Source organism: Delphinapterus leucas, chromosome 4 (assembly GCF_059928025.1).
Source record: "Delphinapterus leucas isolate spDelLeu-1000000601 "Yukka" chromosome 4, BTC_Dleu_Yukka2, whole genome shotgun sequence".
Classification (NCBI taxonomy): domain Eukaryota; kingdom Metazoa; phylum Chordata; class Mammalia; order Artiodactyla; family Monodontidae; genus Delphinapterus; species Delphinapterus leucas.
Window position 1 is genome coordinate 49,449,839 of NC_143132.1, and position 22,540 is coordinate 49,472,378.

At 38.5% G+C, this 22,540-nt stretch overlaps 1 protein-coding gene across 3 annotated transcripts in view; it reads left to right on the forward strand.

Annotated features, from left to right (window-relative positions):
- The window catches only part of NFKBIZ (NFKB inhibitor zeta), a 163,286-nt gene that overhangs the window by 103,699 nt on the left and 37,047 nt on the right, over positions 1–22,540 (forward strand). Inside the window, exon 12 of one of the 3 annotated variants that reach the window (XM_089910506.1) lies at positions 1–22,288. This exon is cut by the window's left edge and continues 27,825 nt beyond it. The exons of the other annotated variants lie outside the window; for them this stretch is intronic. The gene's annotated coding sequence lies outside the window, so the exon portion shown is untranslated. Of the gene's footprint in view, positions 22,289–22,540 lie in introns of those variants that run through there. 3 annotated transcript variants of the gene reach the window in all.

Here is a 22,540-nt window from a genome sequence, read left to right on the forward strand (position 1 = left end):
TTCTTTTGATTCTTTTTTCTTTATTCTGCTCTGCAGTAGTTTTTTCCACTATTTTATCTTCCAGGTCACTTACCCATTCTTCTGCCTCAGGTATTCTGCTATTGATCCCATCTAGGGTATTTTTAATTTCATTTATTGTGTTTGTCATCATTGTTTGTTTTGTCTTTAGTTCTTCTAGGTCCTTGTTAAATGTTTCTTGCATTTTGTCTATTTTATTTCCAAGATTTTGGATCATCTTTACTATCATTATTCTAAATTCTTTTTCAGGTAGACTGCCTATTTCCTCTTCATTTGTTAGGTCTGGTGGGTTTTTATCTTGCTCCTTCATCTGCTGTGTGTTTTTCTGTCTTCTCATTTTGCTTATCTTACTGTGTTTGGGGTCTCCTTTTTGCAGGTTGCAGGTTCGTAGTTCCCGTTGATTTTGGTTTCTGTCCCCAGGGGCTAAAGTTGGTTCAGTGGGTTGTGTAGGCTTCCTGGTGGAGGGTACTAGTGCCTGTGTTCTGGTGGATGAGGCTGGATCTTGTCTTTCTGGTGGACAGGTCCACGTCTGGTGGTGTGTTTTGGGTGTCTGTGGACTTATTATGATTTTAGGCAGCCTGTCTGCTAATGGGTACGGTTGTGTTCCTGTCTTGCTAGTTGTTTGGCATAGGATGTACAGCAGTGTAGCTTGCTGGTCGTTGAGTGAAGCTGGGTGCTGGTGTTGAGATGTAGATCTCTGGGAGATTTTTGCTGTTTGATATTATGTGGAGTCGGGAGGTCTCTTGTGGACCAGTGTCCTGAAGTTGGCTCTCCCATCTCAGAGGTACAGCACTGACTACCGGCTGGAGCACCAAGATGCCTTCATCCACACGGCTCAGAATAAAAGGGAGAAAAAGTAGAAAGAAAGAATTAGTAGAAGTAGAAAGAAATAAAGAAAGAAAGAAAGGAGGGAGGGAGGGAGGGAGGGAGGGGTGAATGAAGGAATGAAGGAGGGAAGGAAGAAAAAAAAAGAAAGAAGATTAAGTAAAATAAAATAAAGTAAGATAAAATATAATAAAATTATTAAAATAAAAAAATAATTATTAAGAGAAAAAAAAGAAACAAAAATTAAAACAAACAAAGAAAAAAAAACGGGTGGATAGAACCCTAGGACAAATGGTGGAAACAAAGGTATACAGACAAAATCTCACAGAGAGGCATACACACACACACACACTCACAAAAAGAGGAAAAGGGGAATAAATCATAAATCTTGCTCTCAAAGTCCACCTCCTCAATTTGGGATGATTCGTTGTCTAAAGGAGGGAAGGAAGGAAAGAAAGAAAGAAGATAAAGTAAAATAAAATGAAGTTATTAAAATAAAAAATAAATATTAAGCAAAAAAATTAAAAAAAAAAACGGATGGATAGAACCCTAGGACAAATGGTGGAAGCAAAGCTATACAGACAAAATCTCACACAGAAGCATACACATACACACTCGGAAAAAGAGGAAAAGGGGAAAAAATCATAAATCTTGCTCTCAAAGTCCACCTCCTTAATTCGGGATGATTCATTGTCTATTCATGTATTCCACAGATGCAGGGTACATGAAGTTGATTGTGGAGCTTTAATTCGCTGCTTCTGAGGCTGCTGGGATAGATTTCCCTTTCTCTTCTTCGTTCTCACAGCTCCCAGGGGTTCAGCTTTGGATTTGGCCCCGCCTCTGTGTGTAGGTCGCCGGTGGGCGTCTGTTCTTCGCTCAGACAGGACGGGGTTAAAGGAGCCGCTGACTCGGGGGCTCTGGCTCACTCAGGCGTGGGGGAGGGAGGGGCACGGAGTGTGGGGCGAGCCTGCATCGGCAGAGGCAGGCGTGACATTGCACCAGTCTGAGGCACGCCGTGCGTTCTCCCGGGGGAGCTGTCCCTGGATCCTGGGACCCTGGCATTGGCGGGCTGCACAGGCTCCCCGGAAGTGGGGTGTGGATAGTGACCTGTGCTCACACACAGGCTTCTTGGTGTCGGCAGCAGCAGCCTTAGCGTCTCATGCCCGTCTCTGGGGTCCGCGCTTTTTGCTGCGGCTCGTGCCCGTCTCTGGAGCTCCTTTAAGCCGGGCTCTTAATCCCCTCTCCTCACCAGGAAACCAAGAGGGAAAATAAAAGTCTCTCGCCTCTTTGGCAGGTCCAGACTTTTCCCCGGACTCCCTCCTGGGTAGCCGTGGCACACTAACTCCCTGCAGGGTGTGTTCACACCGCCAACCCCAGTCCCCTCCCGGCACTCTGACCGAAGCCCGAGCCTCAACTCCCAGCCCTGCCTGCCCCGGCGGGGGAGCAGACAAGCCTCTCGGACTTGTGAGTGCTGGTCGGCCCTGATCCCCTGTGCGGGAATATCTCCGCTTTGCCCACCACACCCCTGTTGCTGTGCTCTCCTCCGCGGCTCCGAAGCTTTCCCGCTCCTCCACCTGCAGACTCTGCCCGTGAACGGGCTTCCTAGTGTGTGGAAACCTTTCCTCCTTCACAGCTCCCTCCCGCTGGTGCAGGTCCCGTCCCTATTCTTTTGTCTCTGTTTTTTATTTTTTCGTTTGCCCCCAGGTACATGGGGGTTTTCTTGCCTTTTGGGAGGTCTGAGGTCTTCAGCCAGCATTCAGTAGGTGTTCTGTAGGAGTTGTTCCACGTGTAGATGTATTTCTGGTGTATCTTTTGGGAGGAAGGTGATCTCCGTGTCCTACTCTTCCGCCATCTTCCCGGAAGCTCCTCAAACATTTCCTGTAAGACAGGTCTAGTGGTGATGAATACACAGTTTTATTTGTCTGAGAAAGACTTTATATCCCCTTCAGTTTTTCAGCTTTACTGAGGTATAATTAAGAAAGAAAATTATAAGATACTAAAAGTGTACATCATCATGATTTGATATGTGTATACATTGCAGAAGGATTCCTCCCATCTAGTAATGAACACTTGTATTGATGTCTGTAGCAAGTACCTCTTCTAGACTTTATGGACTAGCTTTGGTGGGGGAAGCTAAATGAAATAAATCCGACAGAGAAAGAAAAATACTGTATAATGTCACTTATATGTAGAATCTAAAAATACAACAAACTAATAGTTATTTTCAAAATAGCAAATATAACAAAAAAGAAGCAGATTCACAGATATAGAGAACAAACTAGTGGTTACCAGTGGGGAGAGGGAAGAGGGGAGGGACAGTATAGGGGTAGGGGAGTAAGAGGTACAAACTATTATGTATAAAATAAACTACAAGGATATATTGTACAACATGGGGGATATAGCCAATATTTTATAATAACTATAAATGAAACATAACTTTAAAAGTTGTGAATTTGTTGTAAACAATGCTGCTATGAACAGGGAGGTGTATGTATCTTTTCAAATTAGTGTTCTTGTTTTTCTTTTCTGGATATATACCCAGGAGTGGAATTACTGGGTCATACAGTAGTTCTATTTTTAGTTTTTTAAGAAACCTCCATACTGTTTTCCACAGCGGCTGCACCAGTTTACACTCCCACCAACAGTATACAAGGGTTCCCTTTTCTCACATCTTCACCAACATTTGTTATTTGTGGACTTTTTGATGATAGTTATTCTGACAGATGTGATGTGATATCTCATTGTGGTTTTGATTTGCATTTCCCTGATGATTAGCATTGTTGAGCATATTTTCATATGTCTGTTGGTCATTTGCATTTCCTCTCTGGAAAAGTGTCTATTCAGTTCTGCCAATTTTTTAATCAGGTTGTTTGTTTTCTGATGTTAAGTTGTATATATATGTTGGATATTAATCCCTTGTTGGTCATATCATTTGCAAATATTTTCTCCCATTCTTAGGTTGTCTTTTTATTTTGTTGACTTCTTTTTTTTTTTTTTTTTTTTTTTTTGCGGAGCACAGGCTCCGGACATGCAGGCTCAGCAGCCATGGTTCACGGGCCCAGCTGCTCCGTGGCATGTGGGATCTTCCCGGACTGGGGCATGAACCCATGTCCCCTGCATCGGCAGGCAGACTCTCAACCACTGCACCACCAGGGAAACCCTGACTGCTTCCTTTGCTGTGCAACAGCTTTTAAGTTTAATTAGGTCTCATTTGTTTATTTTTGCTATTCTTTCTTTTACTTTAGAAGATGGATCCAAAAAATATTGCTGTGATTTATGTCAAAGAGTGTTCTGCACATGTTTTCCTCTAAGAGTTTTATGGTTTCAGGTCATACATTTAGGTCTTTAATCCATTTTTATTATTTTTGTATATGGTGTTAGAGAATGTTCTAATTTCATTCTTTTACATGTAGCTGTCCAGTTTTCCCAGCACCACATATTGAAGAGACTGTCTTTTCTCCAATGTATATTCTTGCCTCCTTTGTCATAGATTAATTGACCATAAATGTATGGGTTTATTTCTGGGTTCTCTATTCTGTTCCATTGATCTATGTGTCTGCTTTTATGTCAGTACAGTACCATACTGTTTTGATTACTGTAGTTCTGTAGTATAGGCTGAAGTCAGGGAGCATGACTCCTCCAGCTCTGTTCTTTTTCAAGATTATTTTGGCTATTCAGGGTCTTTTGTGTTTCCATACAGATTTTAAAATTATTTATTCTTGTTCAGTGAAAAATACCATTGGTATTTTGATAGGAACTGCATTGAATCAATAGATTGACTTGGATAGTATAGTCATTTTAACAATATCAATTCTTCCAATCAAAGAACACAGTGTATCTTTTCATCTGTTTGTGTCATCTTCAATTTCTTTCCTCAGTGTCTTATAGTTTTTGGAGTACAGGCCTTTTGCCTCCTTAGGTAGGTTTATTCCTAGGTATTTTATTCCTTTTTTTTTTTTTTTTGCGGTACGTGGGCCTCTCACCATTGTGGCCTCTCCCGCTGGGGAGCAGAGGCTCTGGACGTGCAGGCTCAGCGGCCATGGCTCACGGGCCTAGCCACTCCATGGCATGTGGGATCCTCATGGACCGGGGCACAAACCCGTGTCCCCTGCATCGGCAGGCGGACTCTGAACCACTGCACCACCAGGGAAGCCCCTAGGTATTTTATTCTTTTTGATGTGATGATAAATGGGATTGTTTCCTTCCTTTATCTTTCAATAGTTCATTGCTAATTTATAAAAATGCAACAGATTTCTATATATTATTTTTGTATCCTGCAACTTTACCAAATTCATTGATGGGTGCTAGTAGTTTTCTGGTGGCATCTTTAGGATTTTTCTATGTATAGTATCATGTCATCTGCAAACAGTGACAGTTTTAGTTTTTCCTTTCCAATTTGGATTCCTTTTATTTCTTCTGATTTCTATGGCTAGGTCATCCAAAACTATGTTGAATAAAAGTGGGCATCTTTGTCTTGTTCTGATCTTAGAGGAAATGCTTTCAGCTTTTCACCATTGAATATGATGCTAGCTGTGGGTTTGTCATATATGGCCTTTATTATGTTGAGATATGTTCCCTCTCTGCCCGCTTTCTGGAGAGTTTTTATCATAAATGGATGTTGAATTTTATAAAAACTTTTTTCTGCATCTATTGAGATGATAATATTGTTTTTATTCTTCAGTTTGTTAATGTAATGTGTCACATTGATCCAATTTGCAGATATTGAAAAATCCTTGCATCCCTGGGATAAATCTCACTTACTCATGGTGTATAATCCTTTTAATGTATTTTTGGATTCAATTTGTTAGTATTTTATTGAGAATCTTTGCATCTATGTTCGTCAGTGATATTGGCCTGTAAGTTTCTTCTTTTGTGATATCTTTGTTTAGTTTTGGTATCAGGGTGATGCTGGCCTCATAGAATGAGTTTGCATATTTTTCTCTGCATATTTTTGGAATACTTTGAGAAGAGTAGGTGTTAACTCTTCTCTAAATGTTTGGTAGAATCCACCTGTGAAGACATCTGGTCCTGGACTTTTGTTTGCTGGGTGTTTTTAAATTACTGATTCAATTTCATTACTGGTAATTGGTCTGTTAATATTTTCTATTTCTTCCTGGTTCAGTCTTGGGAGATTGTACCTTTATAAGAATTTGTCCATTACTTCTAGGTTGGTTGTATATATTCCTAACTATAATCCGATAACCCTATTTCACCTTATTCCAGTGTTAGCAATATGTCATAAATCTGAATAAAGAGTGTGTCTGTTCATATCAGTCTCTTTGGGAAAGCAATGGATCCAGGCATTCTTAATTTCATTTAACTAAATCACTTATGTAAGGTGATATTTCCCCTATAACTAGATGTTGGGTGAAGAAATGATAGAAGTTACATTTTTGATCCCACATTTTCTCAATAATCTCCCAAAATAATATAAAAAATGTCCATGACTTTGTAACTTGACTTTCTTGGTTAAATAGCAGTGCTGATTTATTTATATATACATTCACTTCATTGGCCATATATGTGGATCACTTTGTAGATTACCTTGTGTAGGGGATACTGTGGTGCACCACCTAGATTCCCCACTTCAAGACTGAGGCACTCATTTCCTCAGCTCCCTAGAGTATTGGCCACTGACAGCTTTCACACAAGTCCCTCTTTGGGCATTGTCCTCAGCCTAAGGGCACTTCTTTGCCCAAGTCTATACTTGCTGTTTGGAAATAGCCTGCATCCAATGACTAAATGCTGTGCAAAATGTCCTGGGCTCCCTTGCTTCCATCTGCAACAACTCTGATGGTTTATTATAGCCCCTGAGCTCCCCATGGTATTTGGCAAGAACTCTGTTGTTTCTGTATCACAGTTCAGTTTCTCCTTCTGTCTGATCCTTCATTCTTCACCCCCTTATAGACGTTCCTGAGACCAATGAAATCTTGATGGAAATCTCCACCATTCTTTTCCCCAGGGAACATGACCTAAAATACCTAGGGAAGAGTTTTAATTCCAAAATTATTTCTTCTTGTCACTTATAGCATTCTTCTGGTATATTTTCCTCCTTCTGACAGTTGTGTACTCTGGAAAATCAAGCATTTTTATGATTAGCCTAAGGATCAATACAATATAAGTAGGACGGCAAGTGCATTAAAAATAACATTTAAGAGAAATTTGGATTCTTGCCAATCCTTCCTCTGCATTATGATGGTTAGAGATCTTTCCACATAATGGCACATGTCTGGAAAATAGAAGCCATTGGTTCAGTTAATAGTTTAGGTGCCTACTATACATAAGGCATTATGAAAAATAAAGAAAAAATAAGACATGGCTCCTGCCCTCAGGAAAAAAACCCAAATAACTATAAAATAGAGGAAGATAAGGGCAACATTATTGTTTCTAAGAAAGTGTTGAGTTCTGATTAGTAAGGAATTAATCAGTCTCAGCTGGGGTAATCAGAGCAGCTATCTGAAAAATGTGTTATTAAGAGGGCATTGCAGAAGGGCTCAGTGTAACTGAGGAAAAGATCTTAGTCAACTCAGCATTTTAAATCAGTTAACTGACTTTTAAAGAACTCCTGACTCTCTGATACTTTAAGTCTTGCTGGCCCAATATGAGTCAGTTCAGGGTTAATTGATTTTGCCACTGAACTAGAGTCAGCTAACCTTTACGTGAACACACACCCTTTTCATTCTTTTCATAATCCATCCACAAGATCAAGTGACCTTCTCAGTAACTTAATCTTTCAAAGTTTGCCAAAAGTGTTTTCACTGGTTCCTTGTAACTCTGTCTGGGATAAATCATGAGAAAATTTAACAAGGGCTTGTGTGTCCACTTATGTTGACAAATCATTTGCTTCTAGTCCTGGACTCCCCTACTTCTTCCTGCCTCATTGACTCTAATTGCTTCTATTCTGTTAACAAGTGGCTTTCTCTGCATTTTTTGGAAGCAAAAGATCCAGGAATGTGGAATTTGTCATGAGTAAATAATATGTCAATTGAAATGAAAACCCAAATTGATGAATACAGACATTTAACCTCTATTCCTTTAAATTTAGACTTGAAATTATCATTTCAACATAGGGATTCAATAATCTGAGTTGGAACCAGTTCTGAGTTAATGCTGTATTGAGAGATGTTGTCCTGTTCCTGAACAGAGCAGAGGATTCAACAGCAATTTGTCAACTAAATAGTAATCTTTGAAATTTTCCCCAAAGTGTTTTTTTCTGGGATTCTTACATATTCATCAGGATATATCTGCACCCAAAGCAGCCTGATGAGCTTGACAAAATTGTAGATTTGCCATTTACTTTGTTTTGTGGCCACAAATAGAAACTCCTGAATCTATTAGTGGATTATCTATTATCAGCTATTGTGATTTGCCAGCTGAAGGAACACATCAAGAATGAACAACCAAAGATTTTATTGAGCTTGTAGTTTTGGAAACCGTGGCAGGAATAGGGGCAGGGGTAGGGTTGTAGAGCAGAGACAAGAGAAGAACCTCTGATTATATTAGAGCTTCCCTTCATTGCTCAATCCTTGGCATCCTTGTGCATTGGCTCCCATTCTTCATCATTTTACTCCGGACAATAGAACCAGTCAGGCCTGCAGTACTTTATCTCAGACATAACATCCTACTTTGACAGACATGTCAACAGGTAATAGCCATGTGGCTTCTCTTTTCTTTCCTGAAGCAGTACCTCTTTATTATTCGAGCTTGGACATTAACTAAAAGGAATCTTTCCAAAGAATTAGGACATTTAAATAGCATGTTTAAAAAGCTTATATTTTGTTCATTTGGCAGCAGAAATTCTTTAAGAATTCTTGGGTGATAGCTCCATGGAAAATCATTTAAACTTGAAACTTCTTTAAAATTTCTACTAAGAGAATTTACTTTGTGTTTATATTTTATATTAAATAGATCCACCTATCAAAGGCAAAACTGTGGTGTCTTGTTTGTGTTTAAAATATTCAGTCACCTCTGGTAGCAGGTTTTATGGAAGGAAATATTTCTGAAATGTTTTTAAATGTCTGGGGCCATTTTTTTTTTAAAAGAGAAATTTGAGCAGCTATAATCCTGGAAAATTTTTATTCATATCTTATGTACTTATAGTTCCAAAGACTTTACAAGCATTAACTCATTTCATCCTCATTAAGCACATTAGTTTGATGTAATTATTGTCCTTATCTTCCAGCTTTGAAAACTAAGGTGCAGAGAAAGTAAGGAGGTTGCCTGTTGTCCTAGAGCTAGTAGGTTGGAAAGCCAGTATTTGTTTCTAGGCAGGCTGCTTCTAGAACTATGCCTCCAGCAAGCTGTCATTTTGTAGATGATGAAACCAAGATCCAAAGAGATGAAATAACTTGCTAAGATCACATGTGTATTAGGTGGTGGAGTTGGGATTTGACTTCAAGTCCTTTGGGTCTCTTTCCAATGCTTTTGTTTTTATTTCAAGTTGACACAGGTAAAAGTTAAAGAAACTGGAATCATTTGGTCTGAGGCACACTGAGAGGCCGTTTGGGTTTGTTGTTGTTGTTGTTATGCTAGACAAACAGATGAAGCCTGCAAAATGTAGACATTTACTTCTATATTTCCACATATAATAGAATCACATTCTTGGCACCAGTTTTTCCAAGCCAAACTTCTTGATTTGGGTCTCTGTCATGGACTGAATATTTGTGTTCCTCCCCAAATTCTTATGTTGACATCCTAACCTCCAATGTGATGGTATTTGGAGGTGGCGCCTTTGGGGAGGTTACTTATGTTTAGATGAAGTCTTGCAGGGCGCTCCCTATGATGCCATTAGTGTCCTTATAAGAAGAGGAAGAGAGACCAGAGGTCTCTCTCCATCCTGTGAGTACACGTCAAGAAGGTCTGCAATTCAGGAAGCAGGCTGTCACCAGTGACCAAGTCTGCTGCCACCTTGACCTTGGACTTTCCAGCCTCCAGAACTGTGAGAAATAAATGTCTATCATTTAAGCCACTTAGCCTATGGTATTTTGTTATAGCAGCCTGAGCTAAAAGAGTCTCTGATCCATATATCTTTGATAAGTCTTCACTGTCATTCCGCTACTATCCCCTCCCGCCAAGATGGCCAGGCTCTAGACCTTGACTGCAAAAGTGAATAATTAAATGTATTCAGGGTTCTACTCATGAGGAGTCTCTCTACCTGCTCATTTGTCTGGTGCTAGGGGGCAGCTCTGAAGACAGTCCTGAGAAGTCCAGTGTTGTAGAGTTACCTCATGGGGCCTCAAGTTGAATCTTGTGGCTGTGGTTGCCAGTGGGGCTAGGCTTGTACTACTAAAGTCACCTAGAGGGAAACTGGCTCAAAAATCACATCACATGTTGGCTTTGTGATAATTATAAAGATGATACGATACGTTAAGAATACTGATGGCAAGTAAAGCAGACACCCAGATGAAGTCCTGATTATGATGGGAAGTTTTTTTTGAATTTTACAATTCTAAAAAGTAAACTTCAAAAAAGTAAAATTCAAAATTTTACTTTTGGGATTAAGTGAATTATGGTAAATTAAACCTTTACCAATGTTTGGGACATAGTAGGTACTAAGTGCATGTTTTTCTCCTTTGTCTTCCCTTCCCTTCCCTGTGCATGTGAAAACATTGATCATGTAAACTGAGAAACATACCAGCTGCTTAATTATTGAGCATATCTTTTTTTTTTAACATCTTTATTGGAGTATAATTGCCTTAAATGGTGTGTTAGTTTCCGCTTTATAACAAAGTGAATCAGCTATACATATACATATGTCCCCATATCTCTTCCCTCTTGCGTCTCCCTCCCTCCCACCCTCCCTATCCCACCCCTCTAGGTGGTCACAAACCATCGAGCTGATCTCCTTGTGCTATGCAGCTGCTTCCCACTAGCTATCTGTTTTATGTTTGGTAGTGTATATATGTCCATGCCACTCTCTCACTTTGTCATTGAGCAAATCTTTTTTAGGAACCTACTGTGTGTCTGGCATTACTGGCTTCATGTAGTACACCACAGATGTTACACAATGGCCAGGTCCTTAAAAATATGTTGTTATTATTTATTGTAAAATGTATATAACATAAAAATGACCATTAAAATTACCATAACATAAAAATTTTAACCATTTTTAAGTGTACAACTCAGTGGCGTTAAGTACATTCATAATGTTGTACAGCAATCACACCCATCCATCTCCTGAATTTTCTCATCTTTTCAAGCTGAAACTCTGTATCCATTAAACAGTTACACCCCATCCCTTCCTCCATTAGCCCCTGGTAACCACCATTCATTCCACTTTCTATTTCTATAACTTTGACTATTCTAGTATCTCAAATAAGTGGAATCATACAGTAGTTGTCCTTTCATGACCAGTTTATTTCACTTAGCATAATGTCCTCAAGGTTCATCCATGTAGCATGTATCAAAATTTCCTTCCTTTTTAGGGCTGAATAATATATTGTTGTATGTATATACCCCATTTTGTTTATCATTCATCTGTCAATGGACATTTGGGTTAGTTTCACCTTTTGTTTATTGTGAACAATGCTGCTATGAACATAGGTGTACAAATATCTGAATCCCTACTTTCAATTCTTTTGGGTATATATCTAAAATGGAATTGCTGGATCATACGGTAATTCTATTTTTAATTTTTTGAGGAAATCCCAAAATGTTTTCTGCAGTGGCTGTACCATTTTACATTCCCACCAGCAATGCACAGGTGTTCCAGTTTCTCCATATCCTCATCACACTTGTTATCTTCCACTTTTAAAAAATAACAGCCATCCTAATGAGTGAAGTGTTATCTCTTTGTGGTGTTGATTTGCATTTTTCTAATGGCTAGAGGTGTTGACATCTTTTCATGTGCTTATTGACCATTTGTATATCATTTTCAGAGAAATTCCTATTCAAGTCCTTCTTCCATTTTTGAATTGGTTTGCTTTTATTTTCGTTGTTGAGTTGTACGAGTTCTTTAAATATTCTGGATATTGATCTCTTAATAGATAACTAACTTGCAAATATTTTCTCCCATTCTGTGAGCTGTCTTTTTTTACTCTCTTGACAGTGTTCTTTGATGCACAAAAGTTTTTAATTTTGATGCAGTCCAGTTTATCTATATTTCCTTTTGCTTTCTGTGCTTTTGGTGTTATTGCAAGAAATAACCGTAATTCCTATATGAAGATGATTTTCCCTTATTAAGAAACATACTTTTTTTTTTTTGTAAAGAAAAGTCTTAAAAGAACTAGTTCAAAGTATAATCATTTCTAATTGAAGAGGTTAGATAATAAGTTTACAGTTGTTCAGAAAAGAGAGAGAACAATCCAAGTCCCTGAATAAAATCTTAATTTTACACCAATTTACTTCCAGCAAGAAGGGACACACTGGAAACACAGAAGATGCAGTGGTTGCCCAACCAAAGGGAAGCTTTAGTAGTAAGACAGACACTTGGAAAAAGTGATCGTTGGGTAATCATTTCAAATAAATCATTTGGATTTACTTAGCACTTTGTATATATTTACTTACTGCATATGCTTTTATCTCCCAAATCCAAATAAACCTTCAAGGACAGGAGAAAGCTTGTTGTGACGTGGTAAATTGATGGTGGATGGGGGTGAATGGTTAAGCAAGTTTTGCAAGCAAGGAGATCTAATTTTGCAATCTGGGAGGTCCTTCACTTTTCACTGAAAATTTCTGTTTGTATGGTTCTGTTTCATTGATGAAAAGAAAATATTTGCATCCATGTGTCCTGAAGTTTCCAAGGCACTTGCAACTTCAAAGTATTTTGTCCTGTTGTAATATGAGAGAACTTGGTTTTTGATATAGAAAGGATTTCCAACATATCTAGATAATATTTTTATTGTCATGCCAATCACCTTATCAATTACGTTTTAAGTCATAGTATGAATTTGCAATAAAATGCTGAGTAGTTCCTTAAGACTGTCTCAGTCTGTTAAAAATTCCAAACTGAATTTTATTGCTGCTGTAATATCTGAAGGCTAACTCAATTTCTGTTTGTTATATAATTTTTTGTTGGACTGGTATTCAAACACACAATTCCTTTATCCTTATCCTTTATTTCTTGAGAGCTTAATTTTCCTCTTAGAACTAATTGATCCTCAGCTTTCAGAGTTGTCAGATCATGTAGGGTCCTGTGTATCTAGTCCAGATGTGTGGATTTTATCTGGCATGGACTGGGCAGCCATTGAGGATACAGGATCATATTGGTTTGTAAGAAGGCTCACTCTGGCAGCATTATGGGAAAGGGACTCAAAGCAGGTGGGATGGAGCTGATAGTTTTACTCTCCCCTTCTTCCCTTCATATCCCAACCTCACTGGGGAAAGGAGCCTTATACTGGGTATTTAATCCCATGAAGAAACAGGGGTAAAGGGGTTTTCAAAATGGAAATACAACCAACACCTAAACACAAACATGTTCCTATGGCATTCTACTGTCAAAACTCTGAGATGACTTTTGTAATGTCTACCAAACAACCAGCCCGTCAGACACTAAACACACAGGCTCACCAGCACTGCTGCTTCACTCCTCTTTATTTATAGCAGGAAGGTTTCTTCACTTCCAGTTTTCTTATCTTCCCTATAGAGCAACTGGTCAGATGCTGAGCCTTGGCGATTGGGACAGGCCATTTATATTCTGAAATGGAGGTTATATATTTGTAATTTCCCCTGAGAATTTTCAAATATATACAACAAGAGAGATAATGGCGTTATGAGCTCTCCCACACATTCCCATCATCCATGTTCAATAATTAGGAATATTTTGCCATATTTGCTTTATTGCTAAACACACATTTTTGCCAAATTATCTTAAAGCTAATTCCAGACCTTGTGTCATTTCACCCCTACATGCTTCCTTAGGCACGTAGTAAAAATATAAACATTTTCTTACATAACTACAGGTCCATCATCACATCGAACAATATTAACAAGAATTCCTTGGTATCCTCTAATATCCAGTCTACGTTCAAATGTCCCTGATTGTTTAGAAGTGTCTTTCTATAGTTGGTTTGCTGAACTAAGATCCAAATAAAATTAAAGGTATTTTATAAACATTTTATTATACTCCAGGTATTAGGGTTTTTTTCTTAACAACTTCCTTAATCCCACCTTTTTCAGTATGCACCTGAATAAGCTACAATTTTGGAAGCCATTTATATCCATTTCATTAAATTAGTTACCATGTGTGGTAGGCTGAATAATGGCCACCAGTGATAACCGGGTCCTAATCCTGGGAACCTGCGAATGTTACCTTCTATTGCAAAAGATATTTTGCAGATGTGATTAAGTTAAGGCTCTCTCGATGAGAGGATTAGCAGGTGGGCACTAAATTCAATCAGAAGTGTCCTCATAAGAAGGAGGCAGAGGGAGATTTGACACAGATGAGAACACCATGTGATGGAAGCAGGAGGAAACAGAACCACAGAAAGAAGATGCTACACTATTGGCTTTGAAAATGGAGGAAGAGGCCACAAGATGAGGAATTCAGGTGGCTCCTAGAAACCAGAAAAGAATTCTTCCCTAGAACCTTTAGAGGGAGCATGGCCTTACTGACACCTTGATTTTGTCCGAGTGAAATTGATTTCAGGCTTCTGGCCTCCAGAAATGTAAGAGAATACATTTATGTTGTTTTAAGGCACTGAGTTGATAGTAATTGGTCACAGCAGCCACAATAATCTAATATACTATGGTTCAAAGGTATTTATTAAGAAAGAATTCCATTCTCTGTAGAAGATGAAATATTTCAGAGGCCAGAGATGCTGGAGAGGCAGCATGTAGTAGAAGGAAGGGCAATGACCTGGGAAGTGAATTCTAGATCCCATCCTGCCAGACTTTGGGCCAAGTCCCTGGGCTTTTCTGAGATTCAGTTCCCACATATATAACCATCAAAGGAATGCATGGGATAAACAATACTTGAGGGCCATTTGTTCTCCCTACTGTGTTTCACCAGATGAAATCAAGAAAGGGCAGAAGAAAACAACAGAGGACCCTGACTTCTCATAAAAGGCCTTGAGGCTGTAGGGGGTGTGGGGAATGTAGGGAGGAGGGAAACATTGCGAGGCAACCAAAGCCACTTTACGTTGGTGTTTGTGCTGGCCTGGAGTGTGTTTAAGTGCTGTGGATGGGACTGCCTTGGGTCTCACTGAGAGAAGGGCACTGGCCAGTCTGCCTTTTCTTCCTTGAGTCATGGCATAGCCACAGCAGTCTGATCTCTGAATCAAGAGACTCCAAATTTAGAGGCCAAAGGCAATTTCTTTGAGTTTTCTCATCCCAAAGAAGCCTCTGAATGCAGAATTTGGGAGCCTCTGGGCTTATGTAACAGCTTTCCTAATAAACCTGGGAGGGGCTTCTGATTGGGAATACCAATGCATTTATTAAGTGCTTAATGGGCTCTCTACCGGGTTAAAAGCTTTATACGTAAAATCATTCAATCTTCACAAAAGTGTCTATGAAGTAGTTATCAGCACCTCTGTTGTTTTGGCAAAGAAACCGAGGTTTAGAGAGGATATGGCTTTACCCACAGTGACATAGCTGGTAAGTGGCCAAGTCTGAAATTGGATGCAGGCCAACTGGAATCAAAGGCCATGTATGGGAGATGCTCTTCTTGAAAGGTAACTTGAGGTGACATACATGGGCACTTAAGATATCCAGCTGTGTGTCAGACTCCCAGTCTGCTGTTTCTCTAAACTGTTGCTTTTCAATGCTGTCTTCTTAGATGAAAGAACGATGGGAAACCTTTGTTCCTGGGTTTAGGAAGCTGTCATAATAGGAGCATAGCCACTTCTCACCTACCACCTGGAATCGCTTTATAAGTGCCTAAGAATTTGGAAAAATCTGAACTTGTACTGCACCAGTGGTCTATAACATATACTTTAGTATTTACCTAAGTACTTCATTCTTTCTTCTTGGATATTGTTCTTAAGTCTTCCTTAGGTTATATGTTCTTTCAGTCCAAGAATGATTTTATTGCTTTTGTTTTTCTATAGCCTCCCAATTCTCTAGAGTGTTGCTGAGCATATGAAATAAGTTTTAAAGATTATTTACTTTCAGTTGGTCATAGAAAGGAGCATGGGAGAAACCAATAATTTCCCTATCTTAAAGCGGGGATAATGAACCTCACTGAATAAAAAGAAATTTTATTTTGACCAAATTATTTGCCTAATACAAAGACTTCAGATCCTTTTTTTTTTTTTTTTTTTTTTGCGGTACACGGGCCTCTCACTGTTGTGGCCTCTCCTGTTGCGGAGCACAGGCTCCGGACACGCAGGCTCAGCGGCCATGGCTCACGGGCCTAGCCGCTCCGCGGTGTGTGGGATCTTCCCAGACCGGGAGCACGAACCCGTGTCCCCTGCATCAGCAGGCAGACTCTCAACCACTGCGCCACCAGGGAAGCCCAAGACTTTAGTTTCTTAAGTCAGTGTTTCTGAAACTCTATTCTCTGAACATATCTTTTGGTATACATGAGTATCTTTTCCTTTAAAAGGAGTCAATATATCTCCTGAGGTTAAAACTAATTAAGTTTTTATCACTATTTTCAGGATAACTTAGCTCACTCGATAATTGATCAAAGTGGATCTGTGCAAACACACATGCCCTACATGCCCATAATATTTTCTGAACCAATTGAGAGTAAGTGGCAGACATAATATCTCTTTACCACTGAATATTTTAGTGTATATTTCCTAAAAAGGACATTATCTTATGTAAATATTGTATAATTATTAAAATCAATGGATTTTACATATAATCATTTATATAATTATTTTTTTGATTTTTTATTTTTTTTTACATCTTTATTGGAGTATAATTGCTTTACAATGGTGTATTAGTTTCTGCTTTATAACAAAGTGAATCAGTTATACATATACATATGTTCCCATATCTCTTCCCTTTTGCGTCTCCCTCCCTCCCACCCTCCTTATCCCACCCCTCTAAGTGGTCACAAAGCACCGAGCTGATTTCCCTATGCTATGCGGCTGCTTCCCACTAGCTATCTACTTTACATTTGGTAGTGTATATATGTCCATACCAGTCTCTCGCTTTGTCACAGCTTACCCTTCCCCTTCCCCATATCCTTAAGTCCATTCTCTAGTAAGTCTGTGTCTTTATTCCTGTCTTACCCCTAGGTTCTTCATGACATTTTTTTTCTTAAATTCCATATATATGTGTTAGCATACGCTATTTGTCTTTCTCTTTCTGACTTATTTCACTCTGTATGACAGACTCTAGGTCTATCCACCTCATTACAAATAGCTCAATTTCGTTTATTTTTATGGCTGAGTAATATTCCATTGTGTATATGTGCCACATCTTCTTTATCCATTCATCCGATGGTGGACACTTAGGTTGTTTCCATCTCTGGGCTATTGTAAATAGAGCTGCAATGAACATTTTGGTACATGACTCTTTTTGAATTATGGTTTTCTCAGGGTATATGCCCAGTAGTGGGATTGCTGGGTCATATGGTAGTTCTATTTGTAGTTTTTTAAGGAATCTCCATACTGTTCTCCATAGTGGCTGTACCAATTCACATCCCCACCAGCAGTGCAAGAGTATTCCCTTTTCTCCACACCCTCTCCAGCATTTATTGTTTTTAGATTTTTTGATGATGGCCATTCTGACTGGTGTGAGATGATATCTCATTGTAGTTTTGATTTGCATTTCTATAATGATTAATGATGTTGAACATTCTTTCATGTGTTTGTTGGCAATCTGTATATCTTCTTGGGAGAAATGGCTCTTTAGGTCTTCTGCTCATTTTTGGACTGGGTTGTTTGTTTTTTTGTTATTGAGCTGCATGAGCTGCTTGTACATTTTGGAAATTAATCCTTTATCAGTTGCTTCATTTGCAAATATTTTCTCCCATTCTGAAGGTTGTCTTTTGGTCTTGTTTATGGTTTCCTTTGCTGTGCAAAAGCTTTGAAGTTTCATTAGGTCCCATTTGTTTATTTTTGTTTTTATTTCCATTTCTCTAGGAGGTGAGTCAAAAAGGATTTTGCTGTGATTTATGTCATAGAGTGTTCTGCCTATGTTTTCCTCTAAGAGTTTGATATTTTCTGGTCTTACATTTAGGTCTTTAATCATTTTGAGCTTATTTTTGTGTATGGTGTTAGGGAGTGATCTAATCTCATACTTTTAGATGTACCTGTCCAGTTTTCCCAGCACCACTTATTGAAGAGGCTGTCCTCTCTCCACTGTACATTCCTGCCTCCTTTATCAAAGATAAGGTGACCATATGTGCGTGGGTTTATCCCTGGGCTTTCTATCCTGTTCCATTGATCTATCTTTCTGATTTTGTGCCAGTACAATACTGTCTTGATTACTGTAGCTTTGTAGTATAGTCTGAAGTCAGGGAGCCTGATTCCTCCAGCTCTGTTTTCCATTCTCAAGATTGTTTTGGCTATTCGGGGTCTTTTGTGTTTCCATACAAATTGTGAAATTGTTTGTTCTAGTTCTGTGAAAAATGCCAGTGGTAGTTTGATAGGGATTGCATTGAATCTGTAGATTGCTTTGGGTAGTAGACTCATTTTCACAATGTTGAATCTTCCAATCCAAGAACATGGTATATCTCTCCATGTATTTGTATCATCTTTAATTTCTTTCATCAGTGTCTTATAATTTTCTGCATACAGGTCTTTTCTCTTCTTAGGTAGGTTTATTCCTAGATATTTTATTCTTTTTGTTGCAATGGTAAATGGGAGTGTTTTCTTGATTTCACTTTCAGATTTTTCATCATTAGTGTATAGGAATGCCAGAGATTTCTGTGCATTAATTTTGTATCCTGCTACTTTACCAAATTCATTGATTAGTTCTAGTGGTTTTCTGGTAGTATCTTTAGGATTCTCTATGTATAGTATCATGTCATCTGCACACAGTGACAGCTTTACTTCTTCTTTTCCAGTTTGGATTCCTTTTATTTCCTTTTCTTCTCTGATTGCTGTGGCTAAAACCTCCAAAACTATATTGAATAAGAGTGGTGAGAGTGGGCATCCTTGTCTTGTTCCTGATCTTAGTGGAAATGCTTTTAGTTTTTCACCATTGAGGATGAGGTTGGCTGTGGGTTTGTCATATATGGCCTTTATTATATTGAGGAAAGTTCCCTCTATGCCGATTTTCTGCAGGGTTTTAATCGTAAATGGGTGCTGAATTTTGTCAAAAGCTTTCTCTGCATCTATTGAGATGATCATATGGTTTTTCGCCTTCAATTTGTTAATATGGTGTATCACGTTTATTGATTTGCGTATATTGAAGAATCCTTGCTTTCTTGAATAAACCGCACTTGATCATGGTGTATGATCCTTTTAATGTGCTGTTGGATTCTGTTTGCTAGTATTTTGTTGAGGATTTTTGCATCTATGTTCATCAGTGATATTGGCCTGTAGTTTTCTTTCTTTGTGACATCCTTGTCTGGTTTTGGAATCAGGGTGCTGGTGGCCTCATAGAATGAGTTTTGGAGTGTTCCTCCCTCTGCTATATTTTGGAAGAGTTTGAAAAGGATAGGTGTTAGCTCTTGTCTAAATGTTTGATAGAATTCGCCTGTGAAACCATCTGGTCCTGGGCTTTTCTTCATTGGAAGATTTTAAATCACACTTTCAATTTCAGTGCCTGTGATTGGTCTGTTCATATTTTCTATTTCTTCCTGATTCAGTCTTGGCAGGTTGTGCATTTGTAAGAATTTGTCCATTTCTTTCAGGTTGTCCATTTTATTGGCATAGAGTTGCTTGTAGTAATCTCTCATTATCTTCTGTATTTCTGCAGTGTCAGTTGTTACTTCTCCTTTTTCACTTCTTATTCTATTGATTTGAGTCTTCTCCCTTTTTTTCTTGATGAGTCTGGCTAATGGTTTATCGATTTTGTTTATCTTCTTAAAGAACCAGCTTTTAATTTTATTGATCTTTGCTATCGTTTCCTTCATTTCTGTTTCATTTATTTTTGATATGATTTTTATGATTTCTTTCTTTCTGCTAACTTTGGGGATTTTTTTGTTCTTCTTTCTCTAACTGCTTTAGGTGCAAGGTTAGGTTCTTTATTCGAGATGTTTCCTGTTTCTTAAGGTAGGATTGTATTGCTATAAACTTCCCTTTTAGAACTGGTTTTGCTGGATCCCATAGGTTTTGGGTCGTCTTGTCTCCATTGTCATTTGTTTCTAGGTATTTTTTAATTTCTTTTTGATTTCTTCAATGATCACCTCGTTATTAAGTAGTGTATTGTTTAGCCTCCATGTGTTTGTATTTTTTACAGATCTTTTCCTGTAATTGATATCTAGTCTCATAATGTTGTGGTCGGAAAAGATACTTGATGCAATTTCAATTTTCTTAAATTTACCAAGGCTTGATTTGTGACCCAAGATATGATCTATCCTGGAGAATGTTCCATGAGCACTTGAGAAAAATGTATATTCTGTTGTTTTTGGATGGAATGTCCTATAAATATCAATTAAGTCCATCTTGTTTAATGTATCATTTAAAGCTTGTGTTTCCTTATTTATTTTCATTTTGGATGATCTGTCCATTGGTGAAAGTGGGGTGTTAAAGTCCTCTACTATGAATGTGTTACTGTCGATTTCCCCTTTTATGGCTGTTAGTATTTGTCTTATGTATTGAAGTGCTCCTATGTTGGCTGCATAAATATTTACAATTGTTATATCTTCTTCTTGAATTGATCCTTGATCATTATGTAGTGCCCTTCTTTGTCTCTTCTAATGGTCTTTATTTTAAAGTCTATTTTATCTGATATGAGAATTGCTACACCAGCTTTCTTTTGGTTTCCATTTGCATGGAATATCTTTTTCCATCCCCTTACTTTCAGTCTGTATGTCTCTCTAGGTCTGAAGTGGGTCTCTTGTAGACAGCAAATATATGGGTCTTGTTTTTGTATCCATTCAGCCAATCTGTGTCTTTTGGTGGGAGCATTTAGTCCGTTTACATTTAAGGTAATTATTGATATGTATGTTCCTATTCCCATTTTCTTAATTGTTTTGTATTCGTTATTGTAGATCTTTTCCTTCTCTCGTGTTTCTCGCCTAGAGAAGTTCCTTTAGCATTTTTTGTAAAGCTGGTTTGGTGGTGCTGAACTCTCTCAGCTTTTGCGTCTGTAAAGGTTTTAATTTCTCCATCAAATCTGAATGAGATCCTTGCTGGGTAGAGTAATCTTGGTTGCAGGTTTTTATCCTTCATCACTTTAAATATGTCCTGCCAGTCCCTTCTGGCTTGCAGAGTTTCTGCTGAAAGATCAGCTGTTAACCTTATGGGGATTCCTGTGCTGCTTTTAATATGTTTTCTTTGTATTTAATTTTTGACAGTTTGATTAATATGTGTCTTGGCATATTTCTCCTTGTATTTATCCTGTATGGGACTCTCTGTGCTTCCTGGACTTGATTAACTATTTCCTTTCCCATATTAGAGAAGTTTTCAACTATAATCTCTTCAAATATTTTCTCAGTTCCTTTCTTTTTCTCTTCTTCTTCTGGAATGTCTATATTCGAATGTTGGTGTGTTTAATGTTGTCCCAGAGATGTCTGAGACTGTCCTCAGTTGTTTTCATTCTTTTTTCTTTATTCTGCTCTGCAGTAGTTATTTCCACTATTTTATATTCCTGGTCACTTATCCATTCTTCTGCCTCAGTTATTCTGCTATTGATCCCATTTAGAGTATTTTTAATTTCATTTATTGTGCTGTTCATTGTTGCTTGTTTCATCTTTAGTTCTTCTAGGTCCTTGTTAAATGTTTCTTGCATTTTGTCTATTCTGTTTCCAAGATTTTGGATCACCTTTACTATCATTATTCTGAATTGTTTTTCAGGTAGAGTGCCTATTTCCTCTTCATTTGTTAGGTCTGGAGGGTTTTTATCTTGCTCCTTCATCGCTGTGTGTTTTTCTGTCTTCTCATTTTGCTTTTATTACTGTGTTTGGGGTCTCCTTTTTGCAGGCTGCAGGTTCGTAGTTCCAGTTGTTTTTGGTTTCTGTCCCCCGTGGCTAAAGTCCCCAGTGGCTAAAGTTGGTTCAGTGGGTTGTATAGGATTCCTGGTGGATGGGACTAGTTCCTGTGTTCTGGTGGATGAGGCTGGAACTTGTCTTTCTGGTGGGCAGGTCCAGGTCTGGTGGTGTGTTTTGGGGTGATTGTGGACTTATTATGATTTTAGGCAGCCTCACTGCTAATGGGTGGTGTTGTGTTCCTGTCTTGCTAGTTGTTTGGCATAGGGTGTCCAGCACTGTAGCTTGCTGTTCATTGAGTGAAGCTGGGTGTTGATGTTGAGATGGAGATCTCTGAGAGATTTTCGCTGTTTGATATTATGTGGAGCTGGGAGGTCTCTTGTGGACCAGTGTCCTGAAGTTGGCTCTCCCACCTCAGGGGCACAGCACTGAGTCCTGGCTGGAGCACCAAGAGCCTTTCATCCACACGTCTCAGAATAAAAGGGAGAAAAAGTAGAAAGAAAGAAAGAAAGAAAGGGAGGAAGGAAGGAAGGAAGAAAGAAAGAAAGGAAGGAAGGAAGGTAGGAAGGAAGGAAGAAAGAAAGAAAGAAAGAAAGGAGGGAGGGAGGGAGGAAGGGAGGAAGGAGGGAAGGAAGGAAAGAAAGAAAGAAAGAAAGAAGATAAAGTAAAGTAAAATAACATAAAGTTATTAAAATAAAAAATAATTATTAAGAAAAAAAATTTTTTTAAAAGCAAAACAAACAAAAAAAAAACGGACAGATAGAACCC